Source organism: Mauremys reevesii, linkage group 5, assembly GCF_016161935.1.
Source record: "Mauremys reevesii isolate NIE-2019 linkage group 5, ASM1616193v1, whole genome shotgun sequence".
In the NCBI taxonomy this organism is placed as follows: domain Eukaryota; kingdom Metazoa; phylum Chordata; order Testudines; family Geoemydidae; genus Mauremys; species Mauremys reevesii.
The window spans coordinates 22,494,095-22,517,152 of NC_052627.1; positions in this window are offsets into that span (position 1 = coordinate 22,494,095).

The window sequence follows — 23,058 nt, forward strand, 5'->3', positions numbered from 1 at the left end:
GAAGGCTCCGCATCCAGGACTGGTGCAATTCTGTAGAAGGCATGAGAGGAGACCATTAGTAAGTGGGCAAATTAACCAGTCTCTTCTCTTTGCCAGCGTTGCCAACTCTCCTGATTTCCTTGCAAGTTGGCTTTGGCCCCTGCTGAAACCAGTCTCAGGATAACAAGACTCCCCAGCCCTTGTGGGAATTTCAGCCCCGTTTGGCTGAAAGCCTCCCCTCTGACTGGCTGCTTCCCTGCTTCTCGGGGAAGAGTAGCCTATTAGCTCTGCTGCAGCAGGCAGCCAGAGCTCTCCCACCTCCCCTCAGGAGCCAGAGGAGTGTGGGGGGAGAAGAGAGGAAAGGGAGCAGCATGCTGTTCTCACAGGAGGGAAGGGGAGAGCAGAAGGAGCCCAATAGTTCAGGGTGCTTCTGCTCACTCCTCCCCCTACCCTCCTGTGAACAATGGGGCAGTCTGCCCCTCCCCATACCTACAACACCAGACCTGGGATAAGGGGGTGCAGAACCCCTGGAGCTGGGCCCTGCTGCAGCTGCCCTCTGCCAGGCCTGACTGAGGAGGAGTGAAGAAATCCAGGAGCTGGGAAGGGGACGAAGAAGACCTCTCTGCAGCCACTCCCCCACTTCAGGAGAAGCACAGGTACACTGAGGGGCAAGGCTTAGACGTGTGGCTGGGGGCACAGAATTAATTAAGTAAAATTTGGGGTTTGGAAAGAAGCTGGGAGCTCTGCACCATCAGGCAGTTAGTAACAGCTCCTGTAGCAGGCGGTAGGGGGAGTCTAAAATCATTTTACTGTACAAATGGGGGAGAGCTGGTGACACTGTAACGGGAGATGGGCAGGGAGAGTTCAGAAATCACAAGCGAAGCCAAAAGCACCATTTCACCTTTTTTAAAAAAAATCTCATGATTTGGGGGTCTGGCTCATGGTTTTTGAGCTTTTGGGGTTGGGAAGCATGTAATCATGAAGCACATACTAAGCTTTCTTTGGAGTCTTCTTTTCCTGTAATGCCAGAATCCTGAGCTGGTCTGCATCAGCCTAGCTCCATTGGCTTCTAATGAGCTAAACTGGAACCAGCTGAGAACCTGGTCTGTTGTCTTTTATCTGAAAGTCACAAGACCAAAGTTAATAGCAATACCTGCATTTCTAGTCTTACTTCTCACTGCCTGTGCTGTTGTAACAAAGTACCTAGTAGGAAAGCTTTCCATTTTCTCATCTCCAGCGACAGGACTGGGCGATGATGATGTATTTGCTTTTGGAACAGTCTGTACAGCAGGGCCTGTCACATGGTGAGGCTTTACCAATTCCTTGAGCTCCCAAGCGAAGCTGATCACCCAGCTAGCAATGTACACTTGGGATGGCTCTAGAGAAGTCCCTGGGCTTCTACTTGGTAGTGCCTTAGGGTAAATTGGGATTAAAGATTCAAGCAAAGAGAAAATGTTCATTGATTTGCCTGGCTGTGGTGGTGGAAGCTCATTATAAAGGGCATAGGCTGCAGCAAGCGTGGGCCCTGAGTATAATGCATACACCAGAGAGAGTGCAGGGACGCAGGCTCTCTGTTGACACTGCTGTTCAAGCCATCTGTCAGGCTAGGAAAGAGTTAGAGGAAGGAGCCAGGAACTGATCCTAGGCTAAAGGGGGCCTGCAAAAGATTTCCCTTGGAAAAGCAACCTAGTTAAAGCCAGTGGGGTGTTCCTGCACTGTTTATTTATTATTGCTCATGGGATTTGATCACAATCACAAGCATTCAAGAGTCATCAGTGGGGGCTCAAAATTCATAAGATTTTAAAAAACATTTTTGGATTCTTTTGATTTGCCTTCTGGGTTTTGAACCTTTCAGGTTTGAGTTTCCAGGTGTTACTCCTCAACCTTGTGGGCTACACACTGATTGACTGATTGATTGTCAATTAAATCTGAGCTTCTCAGATAAAATGATTCTAAGGACTCAGGGGTGTAAGAAAAACCCCAAACAGCATGGGACTTGTAATAAAATCATGAGACTTGGCAACAGTTGTGTTCACTGGTACTGGATGTGAGGTAAATGCACCAGGTCTGTAGCTTTTGGAAAGTTTTATGCCCTGCCTGATAATCTGAGATATCTGAAACCATCATCTCTGGAGAATGTTGGTCTCTCTCTCACACACGCACTCACTCTCTCCCTGAGCAGACACCTTCTTGTACAATTCAATATAGCTACACCAAAACATTATTTTTTATGAAGGGTTAGTTGTGGAATTATTACAGATATATGGTAATAGTAAAATGACAGTGGGGTGGTGGTGGTGATGGTGGTTTTGCCACTGGAGCTTAAATATCAGAAGCCCAAACTGTATCCTGTATCACTCTGGCCCTACCAAATTCATGGTCCATTTTGGTCAATTTCACAGTCATGGGATTTTAAAAATCATAAAATTTTCATGATTTCAGTTATTTAAATCTGAAATTTCACGGTGTTGTAATTGTAGGAGTCTTGACTCAAAAAGGATATGCGGGGGGGTTGCAAGGTTATGATAGAGAACTTGCGGTACTGCTACCCTGACTTCTGCGCTGCTTCCGATGACCGCTCTGCCTTCAGAGCTGGGCAGCTGGAGAGTGGCAGCTGCTGGCCAGGAGCCGAGCTCTGAACGCAGGGCCACCGCCAGCAGCATCACAGAAGTAAGGATGGCCTGGTATGGTATTGCCACCCTTACTTCTGTGCTGCTGCCTGAAGAGTTGGGCCCTCAGTCAGAAGCCGCCACTCTTTGGCCGCCCAGCTCTGAAGGCAGCAGTGCGAAGTAAGGATGCCATGGTATGGTATTGCCACTCTTACTTCTGCACTGCTGCTGGCAGGGCGCTGCCTTCAGAGCTGGGCACCTGGCCAACAGTCACAGTTTTCCGGCTGCCCAGCTCTGAAGGCAGCGCAGAAGTAAAGGTGGCAATACTGCAACCCCCTAAAATAACCTTCCGACCCCCCCCCCCGCAACTCCCTTTTGGGTCAGGACCCCCAATTTGAGAAACGCTGGTCTCTCCCCGGTAAAATCACTATAGTATAGGGTAAAATCACACAAAAGACCAGATTTCACAGGGGAGACCAGCTTTCATGGTCCATGGTGCGTTTTTCATGGCCATGAATTTGGTAGGGCTCTATGTATAACTGACAGTTCTCATTTAAGTGTAACTCACAGTAAATGACAGATGTTGAAATAAATAGACAAAAAGAGGAAAAATTAAAAGGTATTAGCTGTATACAGTCATTTATCTTCTGATACTGCAAGCAAAGCTCAAGTCAGATACAATTAAATGGATTGAAGCTTTAACAGTGCCTTTTGAACTGCTTGAATTAACAAAATCAATCCTCATAAATTAAACTATCATTGATCTATGATACAATTAAGTTCCATAATCAAAAAAACGTTATCAGTGCATGCAGTGTCACCGTGCTAGTCCCAACACTGAATTTTAACCACTGCTGGCTAACTGCTGCTGCCGTTTTGTGTAAACCTCCCATCTGGTACATGAGACACTAACATTATGATACAGTATTTCTTTTCCATTTCTCAATTTAGGCTGACATCTGCTGGTCTAAGCAAATGGTAGGCAGCACTGCTGAATGTAAACCAATTTCAGAGCCAGCTATTTCAGTTTTCCCTTTGTAGGCCTTTGGAACGGCAACCAAACCATTTAATTACATAGGAAATTCACACAGAATAATAATTTGTGGGGGGGGGGGGAGAGGAAAGGAAAGAACAATACTGGGTAAAATCAAATGACTTTGACATGATAAATTATATGCATACACGTTCAGTGTGCTGTGCATTTACTAAAAGGAGTCAATAGAAACTACTTCATATTGGCCAATTACACCTACACACAAAGGGTGCCATTTAAGGGCACCACACTGTGGATCACAATGGGAAGTCTGAAGATATAAAAGTTCCTTCATTTACCCTATCAGTAGGGCTAAGTAGAGGGGGGCCGGTACCATGATGGGCAGTCAGCAATAGATGTTTGAACAGACATAAGGTAATTTTCACAAAGCGTTTTTCTTTCTTTAGGGGGCAAGGGGTATTTCCATTAGTTAGTGGCAGTACTCAGTGGCAGTCCAGATGGAGAACGAGTGTACACTAGTCCGGAACTAGCAGAAAAAATGACAGGCTGGCTCCACTACTGTTACTAAATAAAAATCAAAACAGGCAACTCCACATTCTCAGTTTACTGTAGGTTCTGGTCCTCTAACTACACAGGCACAGAAAAAATCATGCAATATGTATATTAGCACCTTTTGACTTCCCTATCATTCCTTGCTCAGTTTAGCCATTTAGAACACACTTCCAGTATGTCTGAAATCCAACAGTGTGGAACCGGAGCTATATCTCTTCAGCTGTGTCTTATTGGCTTTTGGAATGGCACACAAGAAGTATTTCAGAACAGGAGCATGCATGCTCTCATCTTCCCCACTGCAGCTTGGTGATGATAAATGAGCCTGGAAGCAAAGGATATTGGTCTGGAGGTATATCATTTTAACACATGTGGCTTATTTGGATTCTGAGAAGGCGTGAGTCAACACTTGTGGATCGACCACTCTGGGGACAGAAAGATTCTGTTTATTCATATAGCAGTTTTGCCTGATCGATCGATCGATTGATTACTTAAGAATTCCCATTTAACACTCTGAGGTTTGGTAGGTTCTAGTCCCGAGACCAGGCCCAGTGTTATTAGAATTGTTAAGTTGGGAATCCCGATGTGTATAGGTGCAACACTCACACTTTGGCAGAACCTTCTATATTTGCAACAGTGTCACACTCCAGCTCAGTCAGATAGACAGAGATGATACAGAATGAGTGTCTGAGCATTCATATACTCACACAATCCCTTGCAGAAAAACCTGAAGTGTATCATCATTCTCATCTTCATCCCCACCAGTGGTCATCATCCTGGCATCTCATAAGGCACTCAGGCCAGGGAACAGCTGTCGGAATGAGTTATGCTGACACCACTAGGCCAAATGCATATTGGGTAGGGGTTTCAGCCCCTTTTCCTTATTTGAACATCCACACCTGACGCATGTTGGGGTGCCCTTCTCCATGGGTTATTAGGCCTTTTATCTCCAGTTTATTAGCAGATACGTCAATTAGCTGCCTTGGCATTCTTGTGGTCAGACATTTGCTGATGTTCCTATCTTAAAAATATCTAAAGTTGATAGCAGTTGGCATCCTGCGGTTACCTGGCAGCTGTTGAGCCATTACAGCGCTCTGTCTTGTGGTATCATGTGATCTAAGATTACTGCTGGTTAGCTGCTAAGGCTTTTGAGCCTTATGCCTTGTTTAGCTAAGCTATTGTCTTACAAGCCTTTTGTTCAATTTCGTTGCATTACTTCCTTTGCTTATATCTATGCCTTACCTAGCAATTATCTATACTTATACGCTGCAGCAGACACAATATGGTCAGCCACAATGGAAGCGTCCCCAGTGCTATCCAGCCGGTAGGCCTCAGCCCTGTCCTAGGGGGCCACTGAACTGCCGTTAGTCCCTTTGCCTCTGCTGGATCAGTGATGTAGGAGTGCAAATAGCTTGTATGCCATAACACCGGAGCTCTCCACTCCACTCATACGGACTGAGGGCTAGATCCTAAGCTGTAGCTGTGGAGAGCTCAGCACAACTAAGAATGGGGTTGGCAGAAATGATTTTAAGCCACCTTTAACTTCCCTGATCTTTGGCCTATGGTGGTCCCTAGCTCAAAGTATAACAGTCTTCAACTGCCAACATCTGCCCAAAGGGCCAACCAGCAACTGGGGATGTCTACATGTTCTGGCCACATAGTTAATTCTCCAGCCAGGCCCCTGGGCTTGGAAGGGGAGCTGGGCAGCGGGCAGTGTCAGAGGTTCAGCACCAACCAAGGAGTCTCCTAGACAGTGAGACTCATCCTCTGGCTGGCTAAGCTGCCTTTTAGGTTGCTTTGTCCCCTCCAGAGCAATGCAAAGCTGCCCTGGCACATGCAAGAACGAGCACCAAAGTGTATTCAGTTTACATGTAAAAGTATAATTTTAGCTCAGTGCCAGCACTCCAAACCCAGCTTGGAATCTGAAAGTCAAGCTGTGTTCTTTCTGGCTCAAATGTAATGATTGTTGTTAAGCATTATTAATCATTATTATTTGTTAAGCCCTGACAGACACAAAAGATGACACACTGCCTTCTGCACGGACCTTATAGCCCAAATAACTCATCATTCATTCCCAATGGACCCTTATTACAGGCATCGATAAGGTGCAATTGAAGTGTAGGGTAGCACTAGGCAAAGATTTTACAGATAAAACCTAGCATTGCTTGTGGTGATGTGTGAGACAGAATAGAATTCTTCTCGCTCTGATATAGCTGACATTGCTCAGCAGTTCTAAAAGGAGCAAAATGCAGAAAAAATATTTTTGGTCCAGAAAGTCCATAGGCAAGTCTCTGAATGTATCCTTGGGACAGATTTGTTGAGTAATAAGGTTTCACATTACTACCCTTCTGATCATAGCAGTTAGCTTCCATAAAAATTAAATATAAAACTTCAGTATTGATGATTGTAGTTCATTAATAAAAACATCTCCATTGACCAGACAAGGATATCTAATATTTTTCTGCACTTAAAATCAGGTTTAGAGCTTTGGCTAGATCCTTAATAAAAAAATGATTTGAATAGAAAACTTAACAAGCTACAAGACAAATGGCCAGGTACAAACTAACCAACAGTAAACATAAGTATGAAGGAAATTCTTAAATTATCTTAAACCTTTAAAAAAATTTCTCCTGTGTCAGAGAAAATGCCTGGTACAGTCTATAATGTATATCTGGTTTTATGATTCATAGGTGAGTTTCTTCAGCTTAAAGCCCTCTGGATGCTCCCTATCTCATCTCTGGAATTAGTGTTCAGATCGCTGTCTAGGGTCACTTCCAAATGAAAATGAATGTGTTTACCACTGAGTTCTCATCTTATTGTTGGTATACGTTTTTATTTTTCTCAGAAACACTACAGATGTCTTGTTACTGTCAGACACTTAACACTAATGTACTGACAGACATGCCGGAGACTAACACAGTTACCAGACCCGATAGGAAAAAGTGCTGAGACCTACACTTGAAGAATGAAACTATTTTAGAGGATTGGACTTCCAGCTGGGCTAGATTTTTGCCCCCCAAGCACTTCTACTCTTTGACAGGGACAATAACCAAATTCTCTTAAACTTATTGAATTGCTTATCATGATATCATAGATTAATGAACTGCCAACCAAAACCATGGGGCTTGATGTAAATCTGAGTGGTGTCCTCAGTTTCCAATAACCTAATACAATAGAAAAGGGAAGTAAATCACTACACAAGAAGCAGAACACCGGAGAATCAAGCACAATGTACCCAGCATAATAAGGCCACTTTGAGTCTCTCCGGTAGAGCTAAGGACTGGCACCAACAAGCCATATGTGGATTTTCCTTGCATAGAAGAACCTCTGGATAGCACGGGGCCACTTAAGCTGGCCCCAGCATACGTGATGTATTATATGTATGTATTGGGGGCATTGTCAGAGGTAGAGTACGGTGCTGGTGTGCTGCTATGCTCCAATGATCTCCCTTGGTGAGCCACTGGGTACGCTGGTGGGAGCAATTGCATCTGGGCATAACTTAGAGCAGTGCAGAGGCTACTCTAAATCATGCTGTGGGTTGACCTAAACCCCAGTAGTCCGAAGAATTGGGGTGGGGGGGGACAAAGATGGTATAAAGCTACCTTTGCTCCTCCCCTCCCTGTACAGAGCTTTGGCACATCTGAGAATCTAGCCCAAGGGCTTGAGTGTTGGCTGCTAACTGTATGTCAGCACTCAGTGCCTACTAGTCTCATTCAAGTATCTTTAAGCACTTAAACTATTAATCTACGAGTTACATCCCTGATAGGCAATAGCCCTTTCTGTGCCTTTACATCTTTGTCCCCCTACAGCATAGTGTGAATAGGGTAACATTTAGATTAAATTGACCAAGAATAAGTCATTTTTGTTTATACTCTTAATGTAACCCCCCCCCACCCCCCCGCAGTTCCTATCATAGACTCAGGTGGATTTGAGACTGTTTTTACGGCCCATCTATCAGGTGCCTCTGACTACCAGCTCTTCAAGGTCTGGTGAGAGAGAGGGAGATTTGGCTAAAAATGTCATGGTCCCTGCAGCCTTTGCTTGACATCAGTAGGAGTTTGGCTTGAATAAGGACTTGAGGATTTGGCCCCGAATAGATGGATTAAAGGGCTTGACTCTGAAAACCCATACCATACATAAAATGGCCAGGCACTCACAAAGAAATCTGTTGTCTCAGGATGCGTACTCTGACCTCTGCATTAGCGCTCCATCTGTTGCAAGCAACCGGGGTTGAAAGAATGCACTTGCGTTCCACAGCAGCAGGTAACAGTAGGAAAATAACCTGAGATAAGGAAGAAAGGAGCAAAATTTCCAATTAAAAGCTCAATTTTGCAACAGCTGCCCTCCTTTCCCTAGCTTCACAGGAGTGAGAGAAACAGTGGGGATTTCCTCTCTCAGTTACTAAGCTTACCCGGTTCCCTCAGCATCACAGCATTTACAGGCTCTGTTCTTTTTTTATAGATTGCATCTTTAACAATTAGAAAAGCTTAAGAGCAGGTAGAGCTTTTATTCTATAAATATCAATGCAGTTTTCTCTGAGACGTGTTATTATGGGAATGCATCTCCCCTCCCCCCACTCCTAACCACCCCATACTTCTCATTTAATTGTTAGTGGAAAAGGAACTGCCTGTTTCCCAAGGCTATGTGGCTTTTAGGCATGTCCTCCCCCACCCCCCATCCCCATGATTTATACAAAAATGTTTAATTTACAGAACTGACACATTAACTCCAATGGCCTAAGAGAATAAATGAATAATACTATATATTCATTTGCTAAACAACAGGCATATTTTCCCAAAGATTGTTTTTTTTAATTGAAACCATTTATCATCTTGAATGTGGAATATATTCATTAGAAAGCTACACCTCAGAGGGAAAGGGATAGCTCAGGAGATTAGTAATAGGCTACAAAGCCTTTTGCTTCTAGATCACCAGTTCCAAATCTGTCCAGGTCATTATTGATCAGAAGAAGTCATTACCATCTGATAGCTGTTTGGTAGCCTACATAAAAGTGACCTTGTGGGATTAGTCCAGTTCTTTGTGGAGAGGTATGTCCATATCACAGAAACCACTGTCACCCTTAGCACACTTCGTGGTAGTGTCGTCTCATACAGAGAGACTGAACTAGTTTTTTCACTCCAGATCAGAATTGAGGCATATTGGTCCACATAAGAGCTGGCTGAAAAAATGGGAAAACAACTTCATGAAACACTTTGAAATTTCAAAGTTGTTTCTGTTTTGCAGGGTTTGAAATGGACCCATTTTCTGCTTTTGACACACAATTTTCCACATTTTATAGTAATATTTTAATTAGTTTTCAAAATTGTTAAAAATTGCCATTTACCAAAACAATATATTTCCTTACTGAAAAATGGGCCAGGTGTAACTGAGGAAAAACAACCATAAGCACCTCATGCATGTGTATTTTCTCTCAGTGATTTCCAAGGCACAGATTGTTCCTCTTAGGCTACGTCTATACTACCCGCCCAGGTCGGCGGGTAGCGTTCGACTTCTCGGAGTTCAATATATCACGTCTCATCTAGACGCGATATATCGAACTCCGAACGCACTCCCGTCGACTCCGGAACTCCACCACCGCGAACGGCGGTGGCGGAGTCAACGGGGGAGCCGCGGACTTCGATCCCGCAGCGTCTGGATGGGTGAGTAGTTCGAACTAAGGTAGTTCGAGTTCAGCTACGCTATTCGCGTAGCTGAACTTGCGTACCTTAGTTCGATTCCCCCCCCCAGTGTAGACCAGGCCTTAGATTCATGTGTAATCTACTGGTGAGTGGGTGTTAAAGGGCCATAATTGTGACTGATTGGCAGAGGAGGTATGGGTCTGTTACCACCTCAGCTAGAATGCTTTAGCTGAAATTTGTAGTAGGTCATGTGCTTAGCTCACGAGGCCCTGATTCAATCCTCAGTGTGTGGGCTAAGATGGTGGCCATCACGTAAGTACAGAGGATATCCTTCTATTGAGAACAGTGGACTCAGGTATCTCTATGGAATAGGAGAATGGTGCCAGACCCTAGAGAGGGCAGTTCCTGGGTGAGGGGTTCTAGGGAGGGAAAGACCAGAGTGAGCCAACCCTTCAGAAGATTCTTTAGAGAAGATAATTCAGCTTGGGTCTGAGTTATCATTCCTCAGCTCTTTCCTGGGAACGACTGCAACCATGGGGAGTATCTTGCAGCATAGCGCCAGTGGAGCTGAGCTGCCATGAGGGAACAGAGCTGGTAGGGATACATAGGGCCTCTATGCAGAAAGCTCTGGAAACCACCAGGTTTGGAGGTGGACTCTGTGGCCTTTTATGGGGTGAGGTTGTCAACTAACCCCACATGCCCAATGTGGTCAACTGTGCATGGGGAACCTCACAGAGATGTCCTCCTCTTTTTTCTTTTTTATCCTGGGAGGGATTGATCTACCCCTAACCTGGCTCAGTTTGCAAATGAAAAAAAAAAGGGTTGGGTTGGGTTTTTCTAATTGCTTGTGCTGTAAACTTGAGCCTGGGATAGGCGAGTCAAGCTGAAAGTCTCAGCTTCTTACATTGTCACCAAGTAATAACTATCCTGCATTCAGAGTTCAGCTAACAGTTTTGCTGGTGGTGCATAAAGCAGAACCGATTCCAGAGCTGCATTGGCTCTGTAATACTAACAGTAGGCAAAAGGGGTCTTTGTCGATGAGGCCTAGAGTATGTACTGTCACTTTTCTGACTAATTGCTAAATTCTGCACAAGGATGGGTGTTTAGGGCTCTAGAACTTCTCTTTTGAGCTAAATTAACCCCAGTGCCTTTTGCATTCTGCAAGCCCCATGCAGCTCCTCCCCTATGGGGCTTATGAGGTACAGGGGGCACTGCGGTGAATTGCCCTGGCACAGTAGCGCCCTGGCACACCTTGCTGAGTTCTTGAAGCAATTACAGCCTATGTCTTTGGATCCTTTTTTGTCAAGAATACTTGCTGTAAAATGCCTCCAGGATATGGCGGTGTGTGGCAAGGCTTCAGTGCGTCTCAAAGCGTGGTCAAGATGATGAGAATATAAGAGCAATCATATCACCTGCTTAAAGGTGGAAATTCAACACACTGCAGAGCACATGGCCCTGTGCACCACTTAAGTTCTGTGCATAGAGATAAACTACTTGATTGTATTGAAATTCTACATGTAATGCTCCGTGTCAGTGACTAGCAAAGATCCATTAACCCATGAGTCTTTTACGCAAACGTTTAAACACAAGACTGATGAGCTACTGTGATGCTTCCCGTCAATGCATATTATTAGGGACCCCTTAATCTGTATAATAACTGCTTCTGTAAGACATGAGTATTTAACCAATACTGTGTCTGTAGATAGAAGTATTTTAATATTTTAGCAGGTGTATTTTAGTATTTGACCTGCCTCCCTGCAATGTTTCAGGCATAATTAACGAATGATTGCCAAGTGCTTTGAGACCTATATGAATGCAAATTATTTGTATTACAGTAGCACCTAGAGGCCCTGACAAAGTGTGGGGCCCACTTGTTCTCGGCACTGTGCGAGCACACACGGAAAGACAGTACCTGCCTTTGGCAGAGCAAACAAAGGCGGGACAGGAAAATAGAGAGATGGAGTGATTTGCTCAAGTCACTCCGCAGCTCAATAGCAGAGCCAGCACTTGATTTTCTGAGTTCCATTCCTGCACCCCACCCATTAGATCACCAAGCCTGCCCAGATTCTGGGAAGGCAACTTAATCGGCTACATGGGGATCACTCTGTCCTAGAGAAATCTCTGGAAGGTGTAGTAGTGTTACCCCAGGATTAAACTACAAAGGTGGCATAAAGCCACTTTTGTCCCACCTCCCTCTCAGCTACGCAGAGTGATGTTGCAGTGCTAAGGAGCTAGCCCCCTAGTTACTACTATTTATTGTTACTCTCACTTCTACAGTTTTTATGTAAGTGAAAACACTCTAAAATTTAAAAGTAACATAGATAATGATACAACTGGAAACATGCTCCTGTGAATTTCATGGATCTTTCATACAAAGGGGGAGAAAGGCTGATGTTTCAGCATCCTTTCATCAGGTAGGCAACGTTAACAAGCAGCTCAAAATAATAGTCCTCCTACCAGGGAATATTTCCCGATGAAGCTTGTGTACATATTTCAGTGCCGTGCACAGGGCTGTTAACTACATTAGACGAGCTATCTTTGACTTAGACTTCAGTTAATTGGACATTTACTGCAGTGCCTCAAATGCGGATAAAAAGCCAGTTCAGGGAGCTTTATTAAAATGAAAACCCATTCAAGCACTGCATGTTAAACCCTGCCTCTGAAAACACACCGTATAGGTCCTTGAGGAGGAAACAAAGAACAAAAGTCAGAAGGGAAAGGTATTTCTTGTGACTATGTTTAAATGGAAGCATTAAGGAGTTTATGAAGGTGGATTCATTTGCCTTTCTGTGAGCATTCAGACAGTGTACAAAGCCAGTTAAAAGGCCAACAAAGAAACAACACTACAGAGCTTTATAGTAAGGTTGAGGAAGTGAGACAATTACATTCCGTGGTAAAGACTTCCCTTCAGAGTTTGGGTTCACTTTTGGTTCTTCCTTGCATGGGGAAAAACACAGAAATATGTTAAGCTGGAACATTAAAGGCTCAGAAGTGAGGACATGATTTGTACCAGACCAAAATGGGGAACTCTGAAACTGGGGAACTGAGAAAATAAAATTAGTTTTTAAGTATAAAAAGAACATCAGTAGTGGAGAAAACGAGAGCAAGAGTTTAATAGGCTAAAGCATAAAAATTAAACTGGTACAAATTTTACCAATGAGATACTATTTTTAACCAAGAAGAGAGGGTGGGGAAAAAAGGCAATGACTGTAAATAAAAATGAAAGCATGCACATCAGAGAAGATATAAGGAATTATTGTTCATGTATAGAAAAAGAAATGTGAAGAAAAGCTTATGAAGCAAAGTTATTAAAGCAAAGATAATTCATCGAACAATTACAGCTAGTTGCTACACTGCAGGATATACTGAGATATGGAAGGTAAAACTCAGCTTCGATGACCAAACAGCCTTTTTCCCTAAAATGTCTTGTGCTTTTATCTACTGGGTGGCTTCATTTGCATTTCTCATTTGCTTCCCATCAGGTTTCCTGTAGCGATCAATACAAACACTACATGTCAAAAGTGAAAGCACTGAATTTTATCTTCTTTGCATCTTTGTAAAGCCTGCCTAGAAAGGGTGATAGGATAATTCTGTAGAAAATTCTTTGTGGCTTGAGTTGTGATTTCCTAAAACGACTAGGCTCTGATCTTTCAGTGTGGCCAAGTTGTTCTTCACTGAGAAACCATGGGGAGGGGCAAAGGAGGGCTCTGATCTGATCCCCCTATTGGGTTGCCCAGTGCTGTCCTAACTTACCCCACTGTAACTGTAGAGTGGTTGGAAACAAACTTACCACCCTATTCCTTAATGTGATTCAGAACATGGTAGTGCTCAGAGTTACACCCTATCTTCTTAACCAGCTGTCGTGGAAAAATTGACCACGCCTTTATTTTGGGTCAGACACACTGAGGCACTTTTATTATAGTACAAGCATGCATGCAGGGAGAGGGTTAAAACTCCCCTCTGCCTGTTACAAATTTTACCGAGCTTATAAAGTTTAAAACCGCAAATTAGCATTTACTTAAAATACCCTTATTTGGGAGTATCAGTTGTGACATTTGCAAGCTACTTCAGTTTTTTTCATACATGGTGTTTCCTTTTATTGTTTCTGGGCAGTTTTCGTTGGTAGTCTGCCTGCCTGTAAGACCCCTCCTTTGCGGTTGCATTGGATAAGGCTCAGCATTCTAGCTGAGCTTCCCTCAGTTCCCCTTTCTCTGGTTTCTTCATCACCCCCCCCCTCATGCCCCTGATATAGACAGACAAGAATTGCAGAAGTTAACCTTTGTTCTATATAGCAATTGGGTTTTGCTAACAGACCTGGGCCTGAAAGGCAGGGGTTAGGATGCAGTTTGCTTCTGACCCTATGGGTGGGGGTCTGGATCTTAATTGTTAATAACGCCTTATTGTTTACCAAATTGCCCAATACAACTACTTCCAATAGAGTTGCACAGCAAGCCCCCTCCCAACTACATGTGCGCCCACCTACGTGCGGCTACATTGTACAAGACTCTTTATTAATTTTCCATTGCTAATATGCTGTTATACTAGGCCATGTTTCACAATTATCAGTAGGCGTTGGTTCCCTTTCTCCTGTTGGCCTTTCGATTATGCCATACCAGCTATCCTATGTCTTAATATCAAGCTGACCTATAATGGCCTAATGTTAATTATGCTCAGCTAATTCAACATGGGGCAAGCGGGACACAGTCTGGGGCAAGTGGGACCCCTTAAAATCCCTAACAATTCCCTCCTTTTGATGCCAAATCAATGGCATCAACTTCCTCAATGTGAATATTCAAAGAGGTTGGGAAGCAAGGATTGTTATGTGGCCGTTATCTTCCCAACAAATATGATCATGGTCAATAACAATTTCTCCAGGGTTAAGCTTTCAGACGGACTGGAGTTGAGGGGGTTCTAAGGACCAAAGTTTAACACAGTCTGAAGACAAACTTATCCAAAGTCTAGGTCCAAGAGCCTAGTCAAAGTCTTAAGCCCACCGTATTTTCCCTCTTTTCCTGCTTATCCGTATACACATTCATCACTGCTCCTGACTTCCTTTCTTTCCAACTGTTGCCATAAAGTTCATTAACAATTATTAGCTTCATTCGCTCTTATGCATTAAATCTAGCAGGTTTAGGACTGGGCAAGTAATGATAAATGCATCCATTACAAAGGCAACAATAACATAAAAGCAATAATATTTCTATGGAAACCCTATAGGCTATATAAAAAGCATTACCGGTATTTTCAATTTGATATATAATCTGGAATATGTGAAGCTCAGAAATTTTTGTACTACTGGTAAAACTGCAAACAAATTCTGGAACCAGTCAGGTACTAGGGTAGTCCAATTAAAGGGTATCTAAGCCTAAAGGGCTGGTTACAAAATTTTTCTTTAGGCCAATCCAATATATGATTATCTGCAGTGGAGAGATCAAATGTATGTTTTGTAAATAGTGGTCTCTACAAGCACACAACTATCATTAGCTTAAAGAAGCAGGTGTCCTGTCAGGATAGTTTCTTGTTCTATATTCTTCTAACAAAACTGTGAGAACTTCTCCTGGCTTCAGTTTACATACACACTGAAGCTGTGGGGGTTCTAATGGGGAGAGCATCCATTGGTTACCTATCCCAATCCAAATATTGATATTTCAGGAGCACTAACTATGAATTGGCTAGGCATATCAGGTGGCTTAATTTCCCAAATGTCTTGGTGAATTACCCAATCTCATATGCATCCTTCCCACGGGCCTGGCAGGATTCGGTATGTGGAAGCTCACACTTTCTTTAACTGGTCCATATGCTTGGAAGGAGTACTGTGAATGCACACACTTTTGCCCAGAGAATTTCCAATTATGCTTCCATGACCACAGGTCAGATGGTACTCCTGAGATGTCTGTAAGGGCCGTGGGCCAAGCCTGGTGCTCAAGATCACTCTGAATGGCCATTAGCTGGTCACTCAGGAAATCCCAAACATGCCAGATCCCACTGCAATTCCTTTCCAGCATCAGTGATATTTAATACCACCTCTTAATACCTTTTGGGTCATAGAACTAAGGGCTGAAATAACGTGCAATCCACCCATTCCTGCCTACACCTGAGTTAACTGCGCCCCAGTAATAAGACTGGGTATACTTTTCCAGTTGGTCCAATTTACCTTCAGGCTGTTGGGTTTCACAAATACTTGGACAAATAGCGGCAATTTGAAAGGGAGTTAACGGTAAAGTAAACCTGATAGTTCCTAACGTGGCATTAAGTATAATTTATTTGAATCCCTCTGGGTCTCTTTTCTATAGGGGCTATACCACAGCTATTGGTTATATACGTGGACAACTTCCTGCGATGCCTCTGGGTTTGTAGTACGAGAGGGAGAATACTGTAATAAGGTACAGGTGATGTTATCTGCTACAGGGATGGCCTCTAGGCAGGAAAACAGACTTTTCCATGAGTATCGTGGCAGATTCCAGAAACTAGCATTTTATCTACCTTGTCATAGAATGCATCTATGTCAAAGATTGTTTCCTTACACAGTTTGGCTAGTTTGTTTGCAAGTTCCCCTTTTCCCGTTCCACTGTCCCTACATACTGAGGGTGGTGAGCACAATGTAAATGCTGCTCAATGTGGAGAGTCTTGCAGACTTGCTGCATGTCCTGACCCATAAAGTGGATACCTCGGTTACTGTTTATAGAAACAGGGAGACCGGATCATGAATAAAAATCCCTAAACAATTTCTTTGCTACTGTGATGGAGGCAGCCTCTGCACAAGGCAAGGCTCCAATTTATCCAGAGACTATACAGACACATATTCATATGAGCAACCGTTTGGCATGTTGATAAAGTCAATCCAGATATTCACAGACAGGCCCCACAGAGTGGGGTGAGCTGCCGGTTAGTCCGGACTGGCTTACCACTATTGTGTACTACTAGTGTCGTGACACCAGTGTAATCATCCCTCCTTTGCTCACGTGGGCCAAACCATGGGTCACATGAGCAAAGCAAGGCAACAAAGTCTTGGGCGCTACCGAGCGACCATCCAGCTGCTCCATCAGCCCCATCCCACCCTAAGTTCATTAAGGAGGAGAGTTTGAGGAACACTACAAGTTTCATTTTTCAGGTAGTTTTGGCTAGCTTCCGCAAGCTATTCTTCGAGATTTCGTAGTCTTAATTCACTTAGCTGTCCGACAGTGAGGCAGCAAGGGAGAGGTTGCTAGCACTATCACCTTGCTTGCTTGGAGGCTTTATTATGTCCTCAGGTGGAAAGGTTGTGTTCTTAGTAAGATTCAAAGGCTCAGTGGGTTTGTCAGCAGACAAAGGAAAAGTTGCCACATCTTTACCCTGTCCTTTACTCCTGTTGTCTAGAAGGAGCAACAACGCCAGAAGGAAAGATAGACCGCTCATCAGTTGGAGAGTCATTACAGTGAGAAACATGGGCAGGTAGTCAGTTCTCGGCACTTCACAGCAGTGTTGGTAATTAACAGGATTTGATAAGGGTCTTTCAGAATGAGGCCAGAGTAGTTTCTCACTGGTGGACTTCCATGTAGATTCAGCCTTCTGGTTCCAGCAAGCAGCAGAGCTATTATATATAAAAGACCTAACACATTTCATTAGTCTCTTGCAATAATTAAGCATTGTGTTATTTATTAAATGAATGTCCATCTGAGCCAAAGCCAGCAGGGCACTGTTGATAGTTGCATTGGGTGCCCTGGTATAAATTTTATAAAAGCTTAATCTGGCCTTTCAATTGGGAGTGGCCTTCAAAAGGCATTTAACCATACTAGATCTATGAAGTTGCACAACTTGTTATAATTTTTTTTCAGTACATTAAGTTCATAATCACTGTTGCTACTCACAGTTTTACAGCAGTTTTGGCATTTGTCTTTTCACAAGAGAATACTTTACTAAAACTAACACATACTTACAATTACAACATTCAAACAAAATTAATCTAAATAATTTTCCTTACTGATTGCAGGCAAAACTGAGGAATTACTTAAATTACTCCCCATATTTCCTGTATTTGTTCTATAGACAGGTCAGGTTTTAATGGTTTCTACCTTTTAACTTCTGTTCTTAAATACATGTTGATTTTTAAATGGAAAACACAAGCCATTTTGGCTTTTCTTTGACAACATAACCGTTGATTGCATAGAGCCACCTTAAGGCTTAGTGTGGGGTTCTTACTACAGCTTCTATTTGCTATTTGTTACCAAACCAGATTCAAAATCTCTTACCAAAATTTTATAACACATTAAATTACCTTAAGGATCAAATATTAAATACCAAAATTAACACTAGTTTCTTTTTGTTTGTTTTTACAACCCCAAAACAACACCAATTTATTATAAAACAAAGATTGTACCCACCATATGTGTTTTTAACAAAATTGACTATCCTTTATAGTCAAATGATTTTTACTTATATAACCTCTTGCCTGGATTATTCACAGACAGTCTTATTGCTTAATTTCCTCCAATAACTACAGAGTTAATTTTTAACTTTCCTTCTTTTAACTTCCTCAAACTGCGGTTGCCTGCTTGTATGGGCCCGATCCTTTTTTCTTGCTACATTTTTTCTTTTCATGGGCACAGGCATTGTTTCACTACCAATTTAGCAAGGAGGGCGGGCTTTTGACTTAACCCCCCATCTATCTATTTACATACACACATCACATTTTGATGCATTTTATTTAATAATAACATTTTTCTATGTCCGGACATAATACAATCCTTCTCTGAGCCGGTGACAACCCCTCAGCACTGAAAACAACAGCATGAACAGCACAGTAAAATTTTTCTCTCGGTCTAGTTTGAGAGAGGGTTTACTACACTTTGGGAAGTGGTCCTGCTGGGTTTAGACAAATTTCAGCCAGTTGGGCAGCCCCAATGTGCTCAACCTGGTTGGCATGATCGGCTCACAATGCCCACAGGGAGGGAGAGACTTTAACCAGCTGTTCCTGTTGCAACGAGGAAGGGCTGGGGTCAGTCTGCTCCATAGAGTGTCCTTCTGAAAACCTGCCAGGACCTCATTGTGAGCGGGATCAGACACATCCAGATACACACCATTTGGGGTACAACAGATTGCACAATTTAATTCACAAAGCAAATCTTTTGATATTTCTTCCCCTCGGGGCCAGTGGAGGCCGGGCAACAGCTCCCTGCCTACTTTCTAGGACCATAATATGAGTATATATACGTGGCAGGAGTGCCCTTCTCTGGCATGGGAATCTACCTAGATTCCCCTTTTGCCCCCATTACGGATACCGGGCAGACAATTACAACCTAGCTGACAGGCATCCCCAAAGGGCTAACTATAAAACACTTAACAGACATGCTAGCACAGTGGACAAAACATACAACAAAACACATCACACCCCTTTGCCTCTCTCACCAGCAGTCAGGGTGTAACGCTCAATTATTTCAGCATTCACTGGCACATCTACAGGCTGTTAGCTTCAATTACTGACAGCTAGTTTTACGGCCCTCCACTGTCTGCCTATTGCTGACGGGAGCCTTGGCCAACCTTATTCTCTAGGACCACTCCGGGGTTACTCACTTCCCAGGGTTCATAGCGACTTCTACCTCGGGTTCTAACCCCAAACCTATAACCGACACAAAACAACCTTCACAATACAGGCATGGCGTTGACAAGGAGTGCACCCTGAGGTGTACAATCCGTCAAGGTCAAAACTTCCCTTCAGGGGAAATTGCAGTTTTGGATCATTTCTGGTATACCAATTCCATTTTTCTAAATATTTACACGTCGACGACCTATAATGTACGTACATATAAGCAGCAGGCGTGCCTTGGGGTGGGACCGGCAGGACTTTCGATCCTTTGGCCCCCATGCTCACCACAGCACACTTCACTCAAGCCAATCACACCAGGATGCTAACTCGGGGGTTACCACAGTTCTACACTAATGGCCCAACTCGGCCTGCCCTTTTTTCATGGCAGGAACACAAGGGAGCAGGTTCCCAGGCATTTTCCCTCTAGCAAACCTGCAGGAAGGCGGACAAGGGGGGGCGGGCTAACAGAACAACCCGTGGTCCCCGTACGTCTCTCTCCAGCCCTGGGCACCAGCCTTCAAGCCAACGGTGCTGCAGTAGCTTTTGAGCTGACGGTACGGTTTCCTGGGGCTTCCCTCCTCTCCGAGGAAGGGAAGGGAGCTTATGGCTCCGGGGGGAACAAAGAGGGACTCTGTGGCCTTTTACAAGGCAGTGCTCAAAGGGCGGTCACAGGGCCATGGGGATATGGAGGGGTAAGGGACACAGGATAGGGAACAACACAAGCACCCTGACTGGTTAGCCACTTACCAAAGCCTGCCAGTCAGGGAAGCTTTTCAATCTCTCTTCAAGCGGGTTGTGGAGCGTTTTTTCACAACCGACACACTCCGGCCGCTTGGCCTTATACACACACACACAGGCCGCACGGCCTCACACACACAGGCACGTTTCCTGGCACAGCTGCCAGGGCGAAAACTACCCCTGGTCCCTCCCAACCTAGTGGCTCCGGGACGCCGAACGCCCAGCTCTAATAGGCGATCAGTTTTCTCCGGACCCAAAGAGCGTGGTCCGAGGGGCTGCCGGCACACCTTGCCTTGAGACTGAGACTGTAGCTCAGCCTACAGTAGCTCAGCCTAACCTGACCTGACCTGACCTGACCTGACCTGACCTGACCTGACACGTTTCCCGTAATTCCCCTATCCCTCCCACACCCCAACTCGAGTCTAATAAGGCCTTAGCAAGGGCCTCAGGTGCGTCTGACCATGTCCCAAGGTTGGATCCAGCTTATGACTTACCCCAACCAGAGCCTACGGACCAGTTCTCCTCCAAGCCCCTATCAGCAGAGATTTCAAAAGGTCTCTTACCTCTCAGATGGGCCCTGGGGTTGGAAGGGAACTGCCCGCGGTCCTCTGATCCAGGGATGTCATCTGTGGATCCCGGACGAGCCCCCAAATTGTCGTGGAAAAATTGACCACGCCTTTATTTTGGGTCAGACACACTGAGGCACTTTTATTATAGTACAAGCATGCATGCAGGGAGAGGGTTAAAACTCCCCTCTGCCTGTTACAAATTTTACCGAGCTTATAAAGTTTAAAACCGCAAATTAGCATTTACTTAAAATACCCTTATTTGGGAGTATCAGTTGTGACATTTGCAAGCTACTTCAGTTTTTTTCATACATGGTGTTTCCTTTTATTGTTTCTGGGCAGTTTTCGTTGGTAGTCTGCCTGCCTGTAAGACCCCTCCTTTGCGGTTGCATTGGATAAGGCTCAGCATTCTAGCTGAGCTTCCCTCAGTTCCCCTTTCTCTGGTTTCTTCATCACCCCCCCCCCCCCTCATGCCCCTGATATAGACAGACAAGAATTGCAGAAGTTAACCTTTGTTCTATATAGCAATTGGGTTTTGCTAACAGACCTGGGCCTGAAAGGCAGGGGTTAGGATGCAGTTTGCTTCTGACCCTATGGGTGGGGGTCTGGATCTTAATTGTTAATAACGCCTTATTGTTTACCAAATTGCCCAATACAACTACTTCCAATAGAGTTGCACCGCAAGCCCTCCCAACTACATGTGCGCCACCTACGTGCGGCTACATTGTACAAGACTCTTTATTAATTTTCCATTGCTAATATGCTGTTATACTAGGCCATGTTTCACAATTATCAGTAGGCGTTGGTTCCCCTTTCTCCTGTTGGCCTTTCGATTATGCCATACCAGCTATCCTATGTCTTAATATCAAGCTGACCTATAATGGCCTAATGTTAATTATGCTCAGCTAATTCAACATGGGGCAAGCGGGACACAGTCTGGGGCAAGTGGGACCCCTTAAAATCCCTAACACAGCTAAACCTATCTCTGTTCTAATGGTGACTCAAAAAATGGTGATGACTAGAGCTAGTCAGAAAAACTTTGATGAAGCCATTTGCCCCCAAGGGACTATTAGGCCAAATGGGGATTCCCAGAGTTCAGCATCTCTCTAGCCATCAGGCTGATCCCTACCCCACCCCTTGGAAGAGTAACATAGAACCAGTAACGTCTGCGCGGGATTCCTCCACAGTGCATAGGCTTATGGGCTCTCCTGAATGTGGGTACTTTCCTGAACCCTGGTCATAAAGAGCTCATCATATTATTTTCCTCAGTAATGTCCCAAGGTTAGAATGCCTATTGGTAAGATTAAGTGCTGTCCTGAATAGGGACATACATGAATAATAACAGGAGTTACACTAGCTAGGAAAAAATGTATAAGGGATGTCAACCCTCCTGCTAGAGGATATCAGCCAGCTACTAATTGTCTGGGATTAGGACAAAAGTTCTCCTTTTATCATTATCCAGTATGGCTCTCCCTACAGTGATATAATTAATTTTAGTCTTAATTCTGACCTCTGCTGTTCTTTGATACTGACAGTGTTCTTGTACGGTTTTTTTACCTTTAAATAATTGATATGTGCGCTTGAATTTAACATCAGATTAACAACGTTTTTGTCTAAAATCTAAGTGGAAGTGCCATCCTTTGTATAACCTTGTTACTTTCTTAAAGGCTGATGTTTTAAATTTGAGTGGAAACTGTTGTAAAAGCCTTATTATAGGCAAAGAAAATTATACATACATTTTCCCCCCTATAATAAAACTGCTACAGTTCCTCCTTGTGATACAGTTTGTATCTCACCGCTCCTTCCTGCTGATGATACAGTGGTAAGTATCTGAGCAACTGTGATAGCATAGTTTTATTCACTTTTTAAAATTTTGCAACATTTGGTAAAGCAGTATAATTAGTTTAACACACACAGTCAGAGAAACAACATCTGTTAGAGATTGAAAATTGAGCTTGTAGCCTTGGTCCTGCAAAGTGCTGAGCATTCTGGCCCCAATCCATAGCACTTAAGCACATGCGTAACTTTAAGCACATATCATCCTACTGACTTCAGTGAGATGACTCATGCGGAAGTGCTTTGCTGGATTTGAGCCAGAAGGCCCAGTGCCTGGCAGGATGGAACCAAATGAGAGATGTTTTACAGAATATGCAGGGTTGTAATAGTGATATTTCTTGACATAATCAAAACTCTTAAGATTCCCTTAATGCTTTCTAGTGTGTCTTATGGAGAGTCTGAAGGAGAGTTTGTTAACTTCACCTACCTATCCCCAGACCAACCAATCACAAACCCTATCCTTAAATCCTCACTCAGACAAAACACCCATATGAACTAGAGTCTGCTCTCATTTAGGGTTTGGTCCACACAGCCAGTTAAAATCAATTGATTCCAATTGATTTGCATTGATTCCAGTGGGCTTTGG